Source organism: Canis aureus, chromosome 1 (assembly GCF_053574225.1).
Source record: "Canis aureus isolate CA01 chromosome 1, VMU_Caureus_v.1.0, whole genome shotgun sequence".
In the NCBI taxonomy this organism is placed as follows: domain Eukaryota; kingdom Metazoa; phylum Chordata; class Mammalia; order Carnivora; family Canidae; genus Canis; species Canis aureus.
This window is the reverse complement of record NC_135611.1, coordinates 22,941,910-22,962,400: the sequence shown is the minus strand read 5'-3', so window position 1 is coordinate 22,962,400 and position 20,491 is coordinate 22,941,910. Positions and strand designations below refer to the sequence as shown.

The following is a 20,491-nucleotide window of genomic DNA, read 5'->3' as shown; positions in this document are numbered from 1 at the left end:
AATTGAATATGAAATATGATTGTTGATCCAAGAGATTCCATTGAAGAACAGCTGTTTCAGCCTTCTGGAAGACATTTTTGGAAGTATGATTGAGAATTTATTTTAGATGTAAGAGGCACCTTCTTATATTTTCTTATATTTTTCTTCACTATAATTAAAGGGTATCATCTTCTTTCAGTTTTATATTTAACTTGAACTTACGCTCATACAATAGGGTCACCTACCTTACTCAGCTCTGTGAAATTTAATTTTAGAAGCAAGGTAGAAATCAAGGCCTACATAGCACTCATCAGGTTTCAGAAGGCCTAGGAGAAGGACAAACATTACATGGTCTCATTCATTTGGGGAATATAAAAAATAGTGAAAGGGAATAAAGGGGAAAGGAGAAAAAATGAGTGGGAAATATCAGAAAGGGAGACAGAACATGAAAGACTCCTAACTCTGAGAAACGAACAAGGGGTGGTGGAAGGGGATGTGGGTGGGGGGTGGGGGTGATTGGGTGAAGGGCACTGAAGGGGGCACTTGATGGGATGAGCACTGGGTGTTATTCTATATGTTGGCAAATTGAACACCAATAAAAAATAAATTCATAAAAAAATTTTAAAAATAAAATTAAAATATTCAAAAAAAAGAAGGCCTAGGTTGAATTGGATGTTTTGTTTTACTCCACTTCTACTACCAAGAAATGATTCATTTAATTAAATGAAATCCTTTAAGAAGTAATAACATAATTAGAAATTAAGGGCGAGGGTCAGCTGAGAAGTCGGGGCATCCCTGAGCAGCAAGAAGCCATAAATGGATCTAATCGTAGCCCAAGTGTATGGCATGTGTTCTTCTCAAAACACAAAGCAAGATAAGTTCTTTGAAGATTTTCCTTAAGATAGAATTTTAGCAAAACTATCCCCAAAGTCCAAATCCCAAACATTTGAAAAAATCTGATTTTAGGGAATAAGTACATTTCCTTAGTCTCTAATACCAACTAACTGATGCCGAGCCTTTCAGCCTCATTACAACAGCCTGCTTTTGAACAATCTGAAATGCTCTCAGCATTTTTACTTGATCCAGTAATGTTGAGCTTCCTGAAAATTGTTTGCTGTGACCCTTTCATCCCTTTAACTCTGGAAAGATTATTAACTTACCTCTGCCTCATTAAATAATGTGTCTGCATCACAGCTGACCTATTTAAGAAATAATATATAATTGTTTGGGAGGAAGGATGAATTGGTGAGATTTTCCTTTTTTTTTTTTTTTCTGAGTTAATCAGGATCTCAAACTCTGTCTCTGAGAACCTTGATTATCAGATGATGGTCTGCAGAGTTGGTCGTTTTTTCAACCTCACTGGTGTCTCTTGCTCCTTCTTGTTCTATCATGCTCCCCCACGGTTCTTGAAAATATGTTTTAGGGACGCCTGGGTGGCTCCATGGTTGAGCATCTGCCTTCAGCTCAGGGTGTGATTCCAGGCTCCTGAGATCAAGTCCCATATGGGGCTCCCGGCAGGGAGTCTGCTCCTCCCTCTGCCTTGGTCTCTGCCTCTCTCTGTGTCTCTCATGAATAAATACATTTAAATATTTAAAATATATATATATGTTTTAAACCATGTGAAAGATGAGGGTCTTAAAAAAGGACCCTTCCAGGACATAGGAAATATAATGGTATGGCCATCCTTAGGACAGAACCAAATCCTGAGTTAGCCACATATGCTTGGATATGAGTAAATAAATAACATGAATAAATGAAAAATAACAAATAAATAAGTGAATAAATAAGTGAATGAATGCAGGCATTCTTCTCCTAGTATCAACTTTAAGGGAAAAATGAAGTCACAGAATTACAACATCACATGAGTAAAATCTTCCATGCATATATATAGAATCAGAAAATGTCAGTTCCAGAATCTGGTGAGGAGGGAAAGGTGCATGATTTTATAGGCTGACTTAACAGCCATGAGCCTCAGAGGTGCTAGAGCACGTGCTGGCTGGAAGCATGCCCTGCCCCTTAACCCCGTAACCAACTATGCAGCCACCAGGCAAGGGATAGGTTCATGCTGGGGGTATCATGTTTAGAAATCCCATGTGGCCATGGATATCGCCATGGCACCTGAAGGGGTTTGTTCAGTAACTTTCTCTGAGACCGCTGAAGTACTGTACCCAGACCCTACCCTCTCCGTACCCAAGGTTTGACTGTGATGGCGGTGCCAATGACAAGTCTGATGTCATCACTGCAGTATTCAAGCACCTTTAGGAGGAAGAACGGCAAGATAATTGTTACTCATTTCAGATGTTTTAGATCATTCATGAATTTGCTAATCAAAATACCAGTGGTTCAGGGAAAATAACAAGTGAAACGTCATGTAGCCTGCTTTTTAGTGAATTCCCCAACTCTATAATCATGCTCAATGTCCATGGCAAAGAGTTAGTTGCATTTGATGGTGCTTAGGGATAAGAAAGAGAGGCACCTTGAGGTTTGCAGCAGGTTTTAATCTTTTGCTACTTTGTATCCTGATTCAAGTAAAGTGATTAGAATATTATTTTTTTCCTCTGAATTGGAAGTCAGCATACATGAGCTCTAGTCTCATATCCCCAGTTCTGTTCCTTTTTTGGGGATAACAGCTTTATCGATACATAATTCATGTACCATACAATTTAACATTCATTCTTTTTATATATACAATTCACTAGTTTTTATTATATTCACAAAGTCGTGTTAATTCTGTCCACTGAAGCATCTATATGGGTTTGGATAAATCTGGGTCTGAGTTTCCTCATGTGTAAATTAATAGTGGATTAATATATATTGTAGTCTTATTTTTGAGTGATGAGTCTATAATTTCAAGCCTTACCATAATTTATTTATGTAAAGAGTACACACATCATAAAATATGGTAAATATTTTATAAGTTATCATTTTGGGAGATATCCTTCTCTCTCTCTCTCTCTACACACACACACAGAATTCTTCCATCATCTCCAATTCAAACTTCCTGTCAATCCACATCCACTTTATCTTTACTTACTAACTGGGCTTCTTCCCCACATGCCCCTTCTCGTGAACATCTGCTGTATTTGTTCTATGACGTACAAAGATTTTCTGAGATCTGGGCTGCCTACATAGTTTTATAGACATAATTTTTCCCTAAGCGAAACTATAAACTTGATTCTTTTTATCCCACACACCGCTTTCCACTCAAACTCAATGAGTAGTTGTTGAGTCTCTTGTATACAGTTACGCAAAAATACACTTGAAATCGTAAAACCTAGATGAGTCGTTCCAGAGTCACCTTATAAAGGCTCAAATGTTTTGAAAATGGAAGCTCTTTAGGAATTGCCAGGGCAGAGATAATCGTGGTGGTTGCAGCTGCTTCAGCACGCAGGCACCTACTGCCCCGAGTAGCAGCACACGATATTGATTGACTAGCATTGCAAGCGCACGATTACATATTGCTCCATTGGGAGTTAATAATTAAACCTGTACAAAGCTCTGTCTAACAACCGTATTGTCATGGTAAATTTCATCGGACATGGTAAGATGTATCCGTGATAGCCTCTGATCAATGACTAATATTGTTTGAGAGATCTTCTAGTTAAGCAACGCATGGCGACTTCTGATAAGGACTTATCTAATATGGTAGATGGCAGAAATCCATTTTTCAGGACAATCAAGTATATCTATATTGTATTAAAAAATCTTTCCGAGTATTTTCAACTTAACTTTGCTCGTATAGTTAGACTTTTTTTTTTTTTTTTTAATTTAACAGGGTCTGGTGCTTCTTATTGCTGTCCTAGCTACAAGAGCATTGATACTTGAAATATTAGCTACCCTGAAAGAGTGTAGTGATAACGGCCCAGGAAATGGTTGTGTTCTGATTAACTGTGCTAAAAGACCATAGCCTGGAGCTTCTTTCTTTGTGAGCTCAACAGGACAACTATCAGCAGATGGAAATACACGCGTAAGCTGTAGGAGTTTCCCTCCTCCCCACCCAGTAGACAATATAATGGAAATGTAGAGGCTGCAACAAACTATGGTAATACGACGTGTGATAAACGTATATTCCCCCTTCACAGCGGGTTACATGTCTCCTCTTAGGAAGGGAGAGAAGAGGCTGATCCTCATAAAATGTTTTTGAGATCAATGCTTTTTATACCTCTTAATTTTTATGTAATGAACCAGTATCCCTTCTGAATGGTTGCTGCTCCTGCTCCTACTCCCTATGTACCATGAGACATAAAATTATTGTATAGTCATTATTTTCAGATCTTTATTGCCTTCTTCGGATTGCTACTTTTTTTTTAACTCAGTCTAGTATCCCTTTTTTGATATTCCTGCCATGCTTTCATACACACTTCAACCCTACTTGTAGTTGTCAACCCACCTTGTCATCCCTCTCCCAAATTCACTGAGCATTTACAGTACAGCCCGTGCTCATCCTCATTATCCTGACTCTTACATTCATTGTGGGCTATCCAAAAACTAGTTGCAAAATCAAGTTCCTTAATATTTGCAAGTCCAGGGACTGTCTTCTCTGCACCCTTTAGTATGGTTCCTCTGTATTCCAGTTTTCCTGGGTTAGTCCTATTTATGCTTGTTGTCATGACCTGATTATTATCACATTCCCTTTAATTCTTGAACATGGTATTTTTTTCTGTTGTATTTCTGTTTAATATTCTTATTTCTTAGTATTGAAGTTCCTTTACTTTAAAAATAAAATATAATCCCTTTCCATCTAGACCAGACCTGGTATGACCTACTTCAGCCCCTTTGTGTTCTCATCCCAAAAGTCTTGCTCCTTTGGCCTGATGGGGGTATTCACATTGCAAACTGTCATTCTTCAGTCAAGCCAGTCATCTGCTTTCTAGGGTCTAGAGTCTGCCTTTCAGGGACATTCAGCTGTTTATCTGGATTTTGCTACCACAAATCTGTGGTCACCATGTTTTTTGGGTTTCTGCAATACTGGACTGTATATTTACTGGTCCCCTTTTTTTAACATCTATCCTAAGATCTGAAAGGATCGTTCTGCCTATTTTGTAGTGAAAAGTAAGGTAGATTCTTGGAGGTAAGCTATTCATCTGCCTGTCTCCATATACAGATGCTCGTGTACATCGTTACCCACCTTCACTACCTTTTCTTCAGGACTAGAGGAAGAGCTTTTCTTTCTCTAATTCAAAGCCAATCACTCTCACTATACCCTTCTCTTTTCTGCAACTTTTCATCAATTATTCACTTTTTTTTAAGTCTTTTGAATTTCTAATATCTCATTCTCTACCAGCTTCTTCCCCACAGATTTTACCTATGTAACTTCTACTCAGAGCCAAAACAAAACAAAAACTATTCTTGGCCCTAGACTCTCCTTTATTTACTGCCTTACCTCCTGTCTTTTTTTTTTTTTTTTTCTTTTAGACAGAAAAGTCTACTTTTTTTTCATCCCCTATAATTGGGTGCCTCTATTTCCCACTGGCTCTTTTCTAGAAAATATCATTAATGACCCTCCAATTGTCAAATTTGATTCTCTCCTCACAGACCTCATTGTACAGCCTATCTAATGACATTTTACAGCAACTCTTCATTCTTCTGAAACTCTATACAAAGTTATCAAGGCAAAGCCAGGTTGAGCGTCAGGGAGCACAAGCAAATGATAGGGGGCTGCAGGGTAGCTCATGAAAATGTATCTGGGATTTGGATTTTATGGGTTTCATTATCTTGTTTTCATACTGCCTCTTTTCATGTCAGGTCAATTTGTTACCTTAAAAGTATTATTACAAAGAGTTCTTTGTGGAAAATGTGCTCAGGTGACATGATTTGTCTTAAAACTAAAAGGAAATGAAACCAAATGGAAAAGAAAAGAAAAAAAAAATGAAAAGTAAAGAAAAAGGAAAAAACCTAGATAGATCGAAGAATGGACAAAAAAAAGTTTCTATATTTCTCATGTTTAGCTTGTGGACAGAGATTGAAAGTCACTACACAGGGCCTGAAGATCTGTTATTGCATCGATAGGATCTGATCTTCTCTCCCATCTTCCACTTCCCAGTTTAAATTTGGAATCAAGGAACTATGTAGGAAATAGTTGATCTACATGCTTATACTAGATCTAAGACTAGTTTGCTACCAGTTAAGTTTCCTATTATTTAAGGTCCCCCTTATAATGCTAAACTCTATGATTCTATAAAACTAGATCTAAAGTAGTTCAGAGATATGAAAGAGCTTCATGAATATAATGTGATACCATTTTGAGTCTCTGTCACTATACACATAAAACCTTCAACCCGTGTATATGATGAAATTCAAATGTAATAATTATCTGTCATCTAACATTGAAGGAAAATATTCTGTTTTTGCATGACACAATGTGCTCTCTGCCCTATGTCCTTATAACGTGGCTAGCCCATTTGTTAAAAAAAAAAAAAAAAAAAAAAAAAAAAAAAAAAAAAAGATGACAGCTGGTAATTTATTTATTTACAAATTAGGGTCCTGACTTAATAAATAAATACTCGAGGCTTTCAAAGGCAGTCACAGCAGTAATTTTTAAGGAAAATTATATAGAGACTGTTTCCAATTACATTTAGCATTTATGAGAGATGTTCTCCTCATATCCTCAAAGTTCAAGCTTTATTAAATGAAGATGCTGATTGAAGGCTTCTGCTCAAGAGGCTGAGCTTGTTGGAAGCACTTGGGTGTTGAATCCCACATTGCAAATGAATTAAACAGCATGCCCTCTTGTTATATAAACAATGCACTAACTATCAGCCATCGAGTCGGGATTAAACAGGCTAGCCTTTATCTTTTTTTTCTTTTTCTTTTTTTCTTTTTTTTTTTTTTTGTCACACACATAAATTATTTCTTACTCTGTGGATTCAGAATGCCCCTGTGCACATGGCTTTTTGCTTTTACTGATGTCTTTTCAACCTTTGTGTCTATTGGTGTAGGAGACTTTTAGGATTTTCTTGCAATCTTTTTCTCTTAGCCTCCCTCATGTCTTTTCTTTGAGCTAGAGGATATGTTGCAGCCTGGTCATTTATATTCTGACCCTAATTTATGACTAATCATGCCTCTGGTACCCTTCATGCATCTTAATATGAAGCTTTGGGGCACTTGGTTCCCAGGTGGTGAAATTATCCTGGGCATTGTGTCCACAGCTGTGTCTCTGGCATCATCTCTAAGGATCCCCTTAAGGAATTATGCTATGCTAAGTGTGACTATAAAGTAACAAGGCTGGTTTTCATACAGCAATATAAATACTTATCTCATTTCCTTCTACGTATATTTTATACCTATCCCTTTCCTAGAGATAGGAGTGAGTGATTCTCAATTGCTCAGATGAACATGGCTGGCTGTCCCAATATGAATTTTGATCCCTGAAAACTCTTGGTTTTCAGACTGGTTAATTAAAGGGGGCAGCAACCCCAAAATGGATTTTTGGGAAAATGGCTAGGTGGCTAGAGAAGTACTAGGAATTCTGATGCTTCTTACATATACTATTCATGATTTTTGTATTTGAAAGGAAGCTGATGTGGGCAGAAAGATCTGTTATTGTTTGTGTGAAAATCTTTTCTAGTATTTTTTATCCCATTACTAGACACAACGGTCCTTTTGATGTACATGTTGGTAGTCTTTACACAGAAGGGTAGGCTCTCTGTCAAATGTTTCTCTTAAGTAGAAAATTGATCTGCAAGAGAAAAATGGGGTCTAGAGGAAGCACAGAGTTTCTCTGGAATGTGTCCAGTGGAAAGGGCACTAGACTAAGGATCTAAAAACACAGATGTTGTTCTGACATTTATCATACCGAGCTGTGTGTTGGCGTACAGATCACTTAGCTGAGTGCCCCGCTTAGAATGTGGCCTGACATATAAAAGGTACTCGGGAAACTTCTGCTGAATGATAAGTGAACTAATAATTGACTTATTAAAAAATCTACCATAGGATTTAACAACTCGGTTTCGAAGTTTAATCTTTCTTTCCATACTAGACTAAAATGGCTTTATCTTCCAGTGTATCATCATAACAAAGAATCTAAGGCAGCTGGGTAACCTCTGGGCAGGGAGGCTTCCTCATTAGATGACTGCTAAATTTTGGGGTGGTTAAGCATTGAGAGACCTCTTAATGAGGCCGTGATGAAAGTCCATTCTGTTCCTAGTGCCTGATGAGACTGGGTCACTCAGGAAAGTAGAGACATTAGAAAAATGCAATTGGCATCTAAACAACAACAATAAAATCCCAAAGTGGAAATAATTCCATTTGCATTAAAAAATTCGTTGGAATTTTGAACTCTAGGGACAAAATTCTGGGTCAGATAACCAAGGGCACGCAGAGACTTCCAGATGAGGCCCAGCAGTCCTTAGAAAACAGCCCCGGGTTCATCACTGTCCTCTAGTTTCCCTCTCAAGAAGCATCCCGCAGACCAAGGCGTAATAATTATATTTATTATGAAAACCTAGGGCACGATGGTAATATTTTAGGATTTTGTGAAATATTTTGCAAGTATAATGAGGTTTCTATTATTTCTTGAAAGCTATTTGTGAACATTGTTTCCTTTGACGTTTTAAGTTTCTGGAAGACTATTTTTGAATCACGTTCATTTATCTTCTCTGTCGCCAAGTTCCAGTCTAATCTTTACCTCAAAGCAGATTATTTGTTAATCAAGAACAATCAAGCTCAGTTCAAGCATTGCCCCGAAATGCTCTGTACTTTTGTATGTATGTCTAGCTATTTGTTTACTCACCCATTCTCCACTCACAACCACCAAGCCTTGTGCCGGGTACCATGATACACAATGGGGGAGAAGAGATGAAAAACACTAGGTATTGCCCTTAAGGAGCATGCAAACGAATACCCACAGTGTACAAACACACAAAAAAAAAAATGTGGTGAGAAAGTGCTCTGAGAAGAGCAAGGTATTAAACTCATACCTTTGTGAGCTTGGGGTGAGAAGCAGGGGATCAGAGGAGGTCTCATGGAGAGACAGTGGCTGAGCTGAGATGTAAATGAGGAGTGGAATTAAACAGGAGAGAAATGATGTGGAAGGAGAGAGGGAGGGACAGGGAAGGGAAGGCATCTAGGCTGTATGAACAGTATGTGCAAAGGCACGAAAAGGAGAAACTAATGCCCTTTAACTAACTAGATGGAGACTGTAGGACTTTATTTTACCATGACACAAGAGAGGAACAAGAAAAAAAAAAAAGGCAAGAAATGATAATATATTACTCCCTATTTCTACTGTGACATTTAATTTTAAATTTATCATCTATACGATTTATTATTATTTCAACGTATTTGCTTAATAGCAATTGCTTGGATATGGAGACAGAGTCCTGCATTTTGGTGCTAGCTTTGATAGTTTCTCAGAGAGTGATACAAAGTAGAGTCTGTGATAGCTGGCCCTCTTTTTCACTTTCTCATCTCTCCAAGTTACTCTGGAATTGGCAAGAATCCGTCTCATACGTTTTTACATGTAAAATTTCTGTAGCTTCAAGATATTTGAAAAACCCTAACCCAGAACCCCGCGAGACAGGATCGCATCCAGTACAGAGGCCCAAGTCTAAAGAAGTCAGTGCTCATTTGCATAGACAACCTGCAGAGCAGCTGGGGCAGATGTTAACAAAAAGATACTGTCATAGTCTCTCAAATGTTCTGAGTCTCGCCCTGAACTGTCCCAGCCACAGTCACGGTCACTGCATCTGAGTGTGTAGGTAGCTCAGCTTTAGAAGGTCAAGAATTTGTTTGCTGGCTCATATGAGACCCATCAACAATGTCCCGAAGACAAATAAAAAGGCTAAAGGAAAGAAGAGTATGTGGGAGAAAGGAGATTTGATTTTTTTTCTTTTTTTTTAGTAAAATGCTGTGCTGCAGCAGAATTGCAGCAAACCTACAAAGTAATCAAGCTCTCATGTAAGCTAGAGGAAAAGCATCTTGGGTTGAATGGGCCAAAAACCACGGTCTGGGAACCCTTTCTGTTACAGCTTAGTACCAAAAACTATCCCTCTGTCCATTGTTACTTATCCCTTTAGGAATTTGAGTGCTAAACAGGCTCACATAAGAAAGATTCACTTTTGTATTCAGTCTTTTTCTGGTATTTTTGCTCCACTTTTTCTGTGTCTATCCCTACCTTCCTACAACAATGCCTACAGGATGTTTTGTTGTTAAACTTGGAAGGGCACCTGGATTGCAAGATACCTGTAATTATCTTCATTTTACAGGTGAGAAAACTCATCCTCAGAGTATTTAAATATGTAGTCCAAGGCCATAAATCCTTTTGAAGAAGGTTTTTCAATTCAGTGAATAAACAAATTAATAAGATTTTTAATAGCAGTGAGATAGATTTTTTTTTAACTGTTGAAATAGCAGAATTAAAGAAGAATAATGCATTTGTGCTTTTCAGAATGTGGTGAAACAGGCATTCTCAGACATTGCTGGTGAGACTGTGCACTGGCCACGTTTCTGGAAATCAGTTTGACGATTTTATCAAAGGCCTTAAAAATATTTGATATCCTTTTTCTCGATCCAATATTTCTCATTGGAATCTAATTTAAGGAAGTAATTAGACAGAACATAGATAGATGATAGATGATAGATGATGATAGATAGATGATAGATAAACAGATAGTTGCTGATTGCAGATCTATTTTTAATAACAGTGAAAAATCAGAAATAGTCTACTTTGTCCTCTGTATGGAAATGGCTGATTTAAGTATGACATAATCATAGGAGAGAATATTATGCAGCTATTACCATATCTTGACATAATTCCATTGTCCATAAGAATATACTCATGCTGTAATGTTAAGGAGAGAAAATGTAAAACAAAAAATAGAACGTGGAGTGTGACTTGTGTGTCGTGCGCGCAAAAAAGAGAGAGATCCACTGCAATATGCGGGCAGAACATTATTTGTAGTCTTCTTGGTGGATGAGAGTGCAATTTTAATTTTCTTCTTCATATTTTACCATATTTTCCAAATTCTCTATAATAAGCAAGTATTTCTTTTAGCATATGGAAAAGAGATGCTACTCTGATTTAACGAACCTTAGATTTAACTACTTTGCATTCCCAGAAGAACCTTCCTTGTTCCACCCCTAACATATGCATCTAGGATAGAAAATGGGAGAGAGGATGTTGGTTGGGAGTAAGGCTTACGAAGGACAGAAGCTAATCTCCCTAAGCCTTTATAGGATTGTTGAGAAAAAGATCATTGGTATCCAACAGAATAACTTCATACTGCCAGTGAGCAGAGAAATGCCAAAGACTTAATTTTATGCCAGATGGAAAATCATCCTACCCCAAATCAGGACTTCGAACCCCTGTTCCATTCATTCTATACTGTGACCTTATACTAATGTGTGTAACATAGCAGTTGCTGTTATAACTCTGCGTATTTATTGTTGACTATTCCCCCTTTTTGAACTATGAGGCACATAAGGGCAGATGCATGGTCTTTCTCATGGCTGTGTGCTCAGTGCTGAGAACGTGGCCTGACCCATAGCAGGCCCTTGATAAGCTTTTGTTGAATGATAACTGAAATAATTAAGTCACTACCAACCTGTCAAGGGCTTTGACCTCTAGTCTTTGAAGTCTAATCTTCACTCAACCAAGGCTCCTGGTATATACTCTCAGACTTGAAGTCATCGGCAACAGATTTAGATGTTGAGGAAGGAAACAGATGGCCCCGAGAATCACAGCACCTTTGATGATGGTGCCTTTATTTGGGATGATGGAGGTACTGCTGTTCCACCACAGGCTCACTTTGTCCTTCTGACCCAGCAGGCAGGCGTGGGAAAAGATGACATTTTGGGGGGTCGCTTGTGGCATTGGCATAGCATGTGTCCTACTCACTGCCAGTTCCTTCGTACCTGGTTCAGGAAATCACTGACCGTTCTGCATGTCTAACCAATGCTGGACGATTGAGTCTATATATTTAAGTTTCGCTGCACCAGTAAGGCTTGCACACATTGGAGAGAATTAGCAAAGGCATCAAGGTCGATAAAGTACTTTCCCACCTACTTAATTTTAAATTTCACCCTGCTAGGTAACATAATTAGGCCTACTTATTTAAAGGAATGAATGAATGAATGTAATCTTCTTACTCTACTTATTATCATTAACAACCATTTGTAAAACACTCACTAGGATGTCAACACTACGTTAAGTCATTCGCATGCATTACCCATTCAGCCTTCATCGTAACCCTATGACATATATGCGTACCCCAGTTTAGAGATCACAGAAATGAATCCATTACAATGCAGATGTGACTGATCATAAGAAGATGTAATTCTATCCATATTCCAAGTAAGAATCCTGCAATACTAAGTATCCCAAGTATTTCACAAATACTCAGGATTGGAATTAGGTTCAACAGGCCATAGAAAATCACTGGGAAGCTTGCTTCTCTGCAACATTTCTGCTGGCACCCTTCAGTTTCATAATCCAGCATTCCACAGTTACCAACGTTGCCTTCCATCCATATGTTATTTGATATCCTGATTGGTCTGCTTTAAACCTGTGAGCAAACTGCTATGCAGAGGCAGAGGGGGAATCTGTGAAGAGACTTCCCGTTTCAAAAGCTAAAAACGTGATGAGTTGCTGAATTTATGTGAGCTCCACAAAGGTGTCACCGCCTGGCCTGTCACCCATTAAAACATATTTCCATTGCTGTTCTTGAGCTGGCCTGACTCTCATCCTTTATACTTGTCCTCCGAGGGACACTGAGCTCACTCCATTCCATCTTCTTGACTTTTGAATTAATTTTCCTAATTGGTAGAGAGGTCATTTGGGACATAAAGCCACCTGAGTACCTCGCTGGGGTACTTCTGAAAGCTCCAGCAATGGAGAGCACCAAGGGCCGTCAGGACATTGCTGCCTGATTCTTTCAGCTGCTCTAGGTCAGGCCTTTCCTGATGCCCCCCGCCTTGTCTTTAACTTGGGATATTCAGACACTGTCACAAACGAGGCAAGAGAGAAAGGACAGTAGTTAACTTGCATTTACGTGGCCATGCAAAGCAAGCCCGGAGGGCTTCTCCCTAGCAGTCATGGAGTTCAGGAAAACCATGGAAAGCAATGGCCTGTTCAAACCTGAACTTTTGTTTCTATAAGAGAGAGAGGACAAAAAATAAAAAGACCCAAAGCAAAAAGAGCGAAGCTTTGAGACACTAGTCTGGCCACCTGGGCACCCGTTGGGACCTTGGGTGCTTAATGGCCTGTTAATATTTTGAATCACAGGCTGCAGCATATGAAGACTCCGAACACTCCCCGGGGAAGCCCCCATGCACTTAATGGATCTTTGCCTTTCAGCTTCCTTCGGGGAAGTGTTTAATTGCATCCATGATTCTGATGATCATTTTTATTGTGTACAGCCCAGAGCTAGGGATTGGGGTGGGGGGGCCCTCCTTGGCCAAGTTTTGGATTTCAGGTTATTTGTCATCTCTTAGCCATCATCAGTGGGGCTGTTCCTGTCATGATCATTATCATCAGAATGGGAGGGTTGAGCCTGTAATTATGTGGCACTGTGCTAAGCGCAATACAAGGAAGACACTTGGTTCTTGCTGGCCAGATGTGCATAATCATAACATACTCCACGTTGGAGCAGACCAGTGTTACGGGTTCATGCAGGAGCTTGAAAGAAAGGAAGATGGAAACACTGAGTGATTGAGCAGGTCTTGGGAGGATTTAACCGCCTGGATTCTTTTAAGACTACAAACTATCATCTGGGGACTTTAAGTCTATTTAAGTACTAACATAAACTGCTACTGTGTCCCTGACACAGTCCCGAGTACATTGTGTGTGTCATATATAAACTCCTTGCAACAGGCTTATATGATTATGCCCAACCCACACGCCAGTTGACTACGCTCTATAGTAGGAGGCCGAGCCAGGATGCTAACCCAGTCTGTCTGAGCTCAAGGTCCACAGCAAGGTAGCATTTAAACCCGAGGAGTCACTGCAACATATCACAGGAAATAGAACTTCAGGACAGATTTGGATTGCGTTGCATTATTATTTGAAAATTCCAGGGAACATTATGTTATAACCATATAAAACCCAACTAACTAGACAAAGCCAGAACGAGAGCAAGCAAGAATGAAAGCAGTTGATTTAGGATAGTAACTGTTTAAAATTAGCTCCATAACGTCTTTTTTTTTTTTTTTTTTTTAAGTAAGCCTTAAACTCATGACCCTGAGATCCAAGACCTGCACTAATCAAGAATCAAATGCTTAATTGATTGAGCCACCCAGGTGTAGGAATCAAGTGAACTGGGTTCTCCCTGTAGCCCTGGCACTAATGAGGGGTGTGACCTGAAGCAGGTAGTAATCCTCTTGTGCCTATAACATTTTTTTTTTTTTTTTTTTTACTATCACAGTGTTTTAAAAAGGTTTAAAAATGGTAGAGCGTTGGGTACTGAACTGGAAGGAATGTGCTATATTGGGTAAAGGAATGATCCTACCTGGGTGGTGAGTGAGTAAGACTTTTTGATAATATGGGTAAGTGCCTCATGCATTTGAATCCTGATTGTTTATAGGCACACTCATCTCCCATGGCATGTTTTACTATTTATTCCATACTGGTTAGTCCATTAGTAGGATTCAGTGGTTACATGTTACTTAAGGATTCTTTCCAAGTTGAAACTAGGTGTAATAGTTTAACTTTTACACCTAGTTTCCATTTTCTTCCTCCTCCCCTCATACTTTCTCTCTTTCTCTCTCATAATTGCTTTTTGCAGGGAGGTGGGTGGATTGGAGGAGGAAACATGCTATTTAACCCTTTATCCTTTCAATTGTCCTTTTCTTAAGAGTTATTTTTGATAGAAAATTCTCCAATTCTTCATTTTATTAGGGCATTTGAACATGCAAAGGGGTGTTACAAATCATTCCATTATAGGTAATTCCTACTCTCGTGGAATAATCTTGTATGAAGATGCCTCACGTTGGAGAGCCGCTGAAGGTCCCTGCAGTCTTCCACTCCTAATTAAAATAGTCCCCCTAATCTTGAATTGCTTTGGGGCCATATGTTGGCTGTGCATAGGTTTCTTGCCCATTCATACGGTCTGAATGTGTAACCCGCCACCCTCACCCCCAGTCCTACCCACTCATACTCTGTACCGATGGGTTCTTGAAGGAGCTGCTTCCTCTGGGTTTGGAGGCCGTAAAGACAGTAGAAGGTCTTCCAGGTTAGGAGTCAAGTGAACTGGGTTGTCCTTGTAGCCCTGGCACTAATGAGGGGTGTGACCTGAAGCAGGTAGTAATCCTCTTGTGCCTTTGTTTCTTCATCTGTAAAAAGAAGGAATAGGCGTGGGCATCTCCGTCCTCTCTGCCTCTGTGGCTCAGGCCTGGGGAGCAGATGCAGGGCTGGGGCCTTCGCCCCTCTGGGTTCACTGTTTACCGAGTCTCCCCTCTGGGGGGCCCTTGCCAGGCCCTGGCTGGCCTGCCCCATGCCTGCAGGCTGTGCCTGCCTGCTGCAGAGCGCTCAGGTCCCCAGGGGCTCCTCTTCGCCTTCCTCCTTTGCATATGAAACAAGCAATCTGTCATGTTGGCAATCAGTCACCCCTTGTGAAGGCCGCCTGTCCGCTCCCTCACCTGTCACCGTGATGGACAGTGGGGGGAGGGGAGCGCTCCTGACCTCACTGGTGGACAGCAAGGAAGCTCTGGAAGACGTAATCGGATGTGGCGGTGGCAGCTGCTCACTGAAGCCTCTGCGGTCTCACCCGTGGCTTATGATTGAGGGTCAGAATGTTGTGCTTGGCAAGGCCTTTTGTGTGACGGATGGTGAAGATAAATAAGTATGATGCCCAATTAAGAACACCTTCCAATTACCTTTGTCCCTCCTGGAGACGTGGCTGTCACAAAATGGCCCCACCAACAAGGGGGAGGCAGGGGGGAGATAGGATTTTGTATTGGACAGTCCCAGAAAAAACCCCACCAACATCACCATCGTCCATACAATTTCTGGATTCCTTACTTAAAGGCGGTGTCCTAGCTCTCTGCTGCCCTCCTTATGTGTGCATGTGGCCCTGCTTCCCTTCAGTTTCTCTGAGAATTCTCCAAGCTTGGCCATCAGCCACCCTCTTTTCCATTTTGGGATTGTTCTGAACTTTAAGGCTTTCTGATTGTTGTTCGATGAAGCTTCGAGGGTCTTAAGAAGAGGGCAGAGAACAGACGTGTGGGTGGGAATCCAAATGTGATAACCGGTGACCAAGGCCCAGAGCGTGAGAGCCTTCCCCTTGCAGGGTCACGGGCCTGTTCCCCTGTGTACGTGGACCGGTGAGAGGCCGACCCTCAGCCGGCTCCTGTCCCTGCTGGGACCTGACCGCAGGAGGGCCCCAGGGCACAGAAGTCCATGCAGCTTCTACAGGACCCGCCAAGGCTGGTCCAGATTTGTCAACAGGATGAACCAAACCATCCCACAATCTTAGATGCAAGGGGGAATGTGGTATTTAGTGTAACAAGGCCCATAAAGCTAAATAAAAGTGTTTTATATTAGGTCATTAAGCTGTATGTCATAGAACCTTTAAAACAGCACACATTATAAATCAGAAATCCGGGTTTATAGGGTCACTTTCATTTAATCGACACTATTATGGCATTTGAGGCTCGGGTCACTCCTTACCTCTTTCTGGTTTAAATGAAGAGAATGTCCACATCCCATTTGAGCCAGCAAGGAAAGGTCCATCTGCTTCGGGGCTTCTGTAACAGCTAGCCCAGGGACCAGCCTCGGTGCTGCTCACAGTGGCCACAGAGCCTGGAATCCGAATGCTCCGAAGCCACACACAGTGCAACTGGGCCCAGAGTGCAGACGGTCACCAAGGGAGAGACTTGAGAGGCTTAAAACTGCATTTGTGTATGATGGACACCAACATGATACACGTCCCCAGGGGCCTCTGACCCCATAACACCACCCATCTCAGAGTTTCCCTGGTGCTGTTCTTCAAGGGATAAAATACTTAAAAAGGCAGCTATTAATTGTCTCTGCAGAGACATGACCTGATTTAAACAGGTGCTAACTGGAAGAAGTCATACGTAAAGGCGTCTTCTGTAGGACTCAGTTTATATCAGATTCAAAACCAGCCAGAATGGTTGATGCTCCTGAATTGTACATTTAAAAGGGATTAACGTGGTGATTTTTATGGTATCCATATTCTAGCATACACACACCAAAACAAAGCAAAACAAAACAAAAAAGGCAAAAAAACACAAAACCCAGCATTTTTAATCTAGCGAGTTAAAAGCCAAGAGAGGGGCCGCTTTGGGGCAGGAGGGGAGCAGAGGGGGGCGGTAAACGTAGGTCATCCGGGTACAGGCTACACAGGTGGTTCATTTTGAGAAGATTCATTGAACTGCATGCTATGACCTGTGTTTTGCTTCAGTAAAACATTTAACCAATAAAAGTGCCCAATAAGTCTTAGTTGATCTGACTTAATTTGACTGGAGTGTTGGTCACGAGTGTGAAAATTAACTCTCTTCTCCAGTTGCTACAGGGATACGGGTAAAGATAATTGAATAAAATTATGCCACTGAGTGATATTTGTATTTTTTTTTCTTTATTGGGAAAATTGAATTAGTTTTAAGGAAAATAGGGCAAGATTTTGTCAGCATTTGAACCACGATGTCGCCTACTCTCTGTAGCTGCTTTACTTCCTTGAAACTGTAAAGCACATTGAGCTGCCAGGACCAGTGCAGTGTCAGGATCACTCCCAGTGTGAGCTGGGAGTTTTGGGGCATATATACTGTTTTCCTTAGAAGTTCTGGCTCTGTGTAGCTCTGTGGGACGGTGAGTGTCGTGCTGGCTAGCAGAGGCCCCAGAACCATCTTAGGGGATGCTCTGCAGAGAGCACTGGTTTTGTGGGAAGGTTGGACCAAACAACCTAGGAGGCTCACTTTAATTCCAAGATTCTAATTCTATTATTCCTCCTTGCATTTGTAAATGAGTTTTTAAACTGACTTATTAGTCTGGGTCCTTATCTCTGGGTCGGTTTTCTGTTCAGTAATTTTGTGATAGGAAGTCATAGTGGTTACACAAGAATCCCAGTGCTCGTAGAACATGGCCTTGCCATAACAAGTCACCATCGATTCGGTGGCTTGAAACAGAAATATTCTCTCACCGTGGTAGAGTCCAGAAATCCAAAGTCAAGATGCCAGCAGGTCCACAGTCAAACCTTTAGGAGAGAAGTTTGCTTGCGTCTTCCAGCTTCTGGTGGCTCCCGGAGATCCTTACTTAGCATTAGCATTTCTTGGCTTGTAGCTGCTTCACTGCAATCTCTGAATTTCTCTTCACATGGTCTTCTCCCTGGAGAGTCTATGTCTCTCGATGTCCTCTACTCTTTTTTACAAGGACGTCAGTCCATTGGATTTAGGGCTCACCTGAACAGGATGATTTCATTTCGAGACCCTTAATTACATTTGCAAAGACCTTATTTCCAAATAAGTTCACAGTCTCAGGTTCCAAGACGACATAAATTTTGGTGGGGACACTATTCAACCCACTATAGATACCTTCCTGCAAAGGGTAATTAAAGGAAAAAAATCAACCTTAAAAGTATTTGTTGGCACCTACAACAGGCGCAAAGTGAGTGGTTAAGAGAATGGAGTTTTATGACAGTTCTTAAGAAGCATTGGGGGTCAGAGAAAGAGATGATACGTTCATATTTTTGGACAGAAAATTATTATTGTGCCCCAGAATGTGCCAGACACTCTGTAGGCAATGAGTGCAGAGTTGTGACCATAATGGAATGGAAGCTATCCCCATGGCATTTATGGTCCAGTGGGGAGATAAATATAACCCAGAAAACATAAAAACAAATGCATTGCTGCAAATTGTTAAGGAAGTGACACAGCCTATCATGAGAGAGAATTATATCGGGAGGAGGTCCTGCTTTTCATTTGCAGTCTGTCAGGAAAATTTTCTCAGAGGAAATGATATTAAGCTGAAACCAAAAGATGAGTAGGAATTGGCCAGGTACCCACTTGGGAAGACCCTTCCGGTGGGTAGAGTGGGGAGTTCAGAAGGTAAAGGAGGGGCCCCTGTGGCTACAGCATGATGATCAAGGCTGAGGATGAAGAGCAGGTTGCCAGAAAGCTTGATGATGCACTTGAGGAGGCTCACATTCAGGATTTGGGGGTACCTGCGGTAGGACTTTCAGAAAGGTTTAAGCAGAGGAATAGCGTGCTCTGAATGTCATTTTAAGTTGAACTCAGGTTGATGAGTAAAGAAGAGAAAGGGAGAGAAAAGCAACACCCAAAGGCTGGATAAAATAAGGTGACACGGGGCAGCCTGGGCAGAGACCTTGCTACCCAGGAAACGTGCCATAAGTATTCCTGTGGCTGCAAGGGATCAGAAGGATGCCCAAAGGCTTATTTCCAAGGCCGAAGGCATGCCTGACTCAGTAGAGATCTGTACAGCTCCCTTGTCTATATAGAGTTGACTTTTAAAAAAAGATGAAACGAAAATAATTTTTGAACACATATTACCTAAAATTAATGGAAGTTTTACCATGTATCTCTGCTCATTTGCTATGAAATTTTTGAATTATACTTTTTGGATTAAATAGCTCCAGCATTTGAGCTATGCAGGTGAGTGACACTGATGACAGAGAAGACTAGTGTCAGCTAATTGGGATTTGGAAGTCACATGGGAGTGGAAGGGCCTTCTAGAGAAGAGTGAGTCTCTCAGGCCTAGAAATATTGGCTTGTGGTGGCCCTGAACCAGCAGGGCTCCCCGTCCCCTACCAGAAAGCAATGTGGCACATTCCTTATAAATATCAGCCAAGGCAACCTTTGCCAACAGCCTTTGGTTTCCATCTCCAGAGGACCTGGATTTGGGGTGAAAAGAAGAGAATATTGAGATGAGGTTAGCCGTAAGGAAAGATGTCTCGTAACCATGAAAATAATGGAACCATTTCAGTTATTGTTAGAAACCACATGCATATATTCAACCTGAGCAGGTAAATGTGCCTGTACCTCTCCCACAGGATTCCCTAACACCCTACCTCCCCCTGCTCCCCGTGTGCTTGGCTGGGGGAAGGCTAACATTTGACTGTGGCAAATGCTTCAGACAACCACGTGGTCCTCACAGCAGAAGTCCTCTCATCTGAAGGATAATTAATGTTAGGAACACATCTTCTGTTTCAACTTGAGCCCCTCCTCCCTTAAAAAAGATAAATAATCCTTACAGATTCCATGAAGAGAATCTGGGCACCAGAGATGGGCGGGGACGGAGATGACCTTGGCAGAGGGCCCCAGCACCCATGCCCCGTCTGCATAGTATTACCCAATGAGTAGGCTGCCTCCATCGAAGCCAACAGGACTGTATGGCAAGGCTCGGGTCTGAAATTATTTCAAATGGGTTCCTGCATAGTTGCACCTCTGTACTTTTGCAGTCTTCGTGGTTTCAATTTGGAAAGTCGTTCAAGTGAGTAATTTAATGTTAGGTTGTTCTTTCTGTTTTCCCGTCAAGCTCACAGAATTCTAAAAATAACATTATTATGAAGCAAACATTGTGCTTAACAGGACAGCGAGGGGT

The 20,491-nt window shown here is 41.0% G+C and overlaps 1 protein-coding gene across 3 annotated transcripts in view; it reads left to right on the top strand.

Moving 5' to 3' along the window:
- The window catches only part of DCC (DCC netrin 1 receptor), a 1,086,625-nt gene that overhangs the window by 336,222 nt on the left and 729,912 nt on the right, over window positions 1–20,491 (top strand). The window lies entirely within an intron of this gene.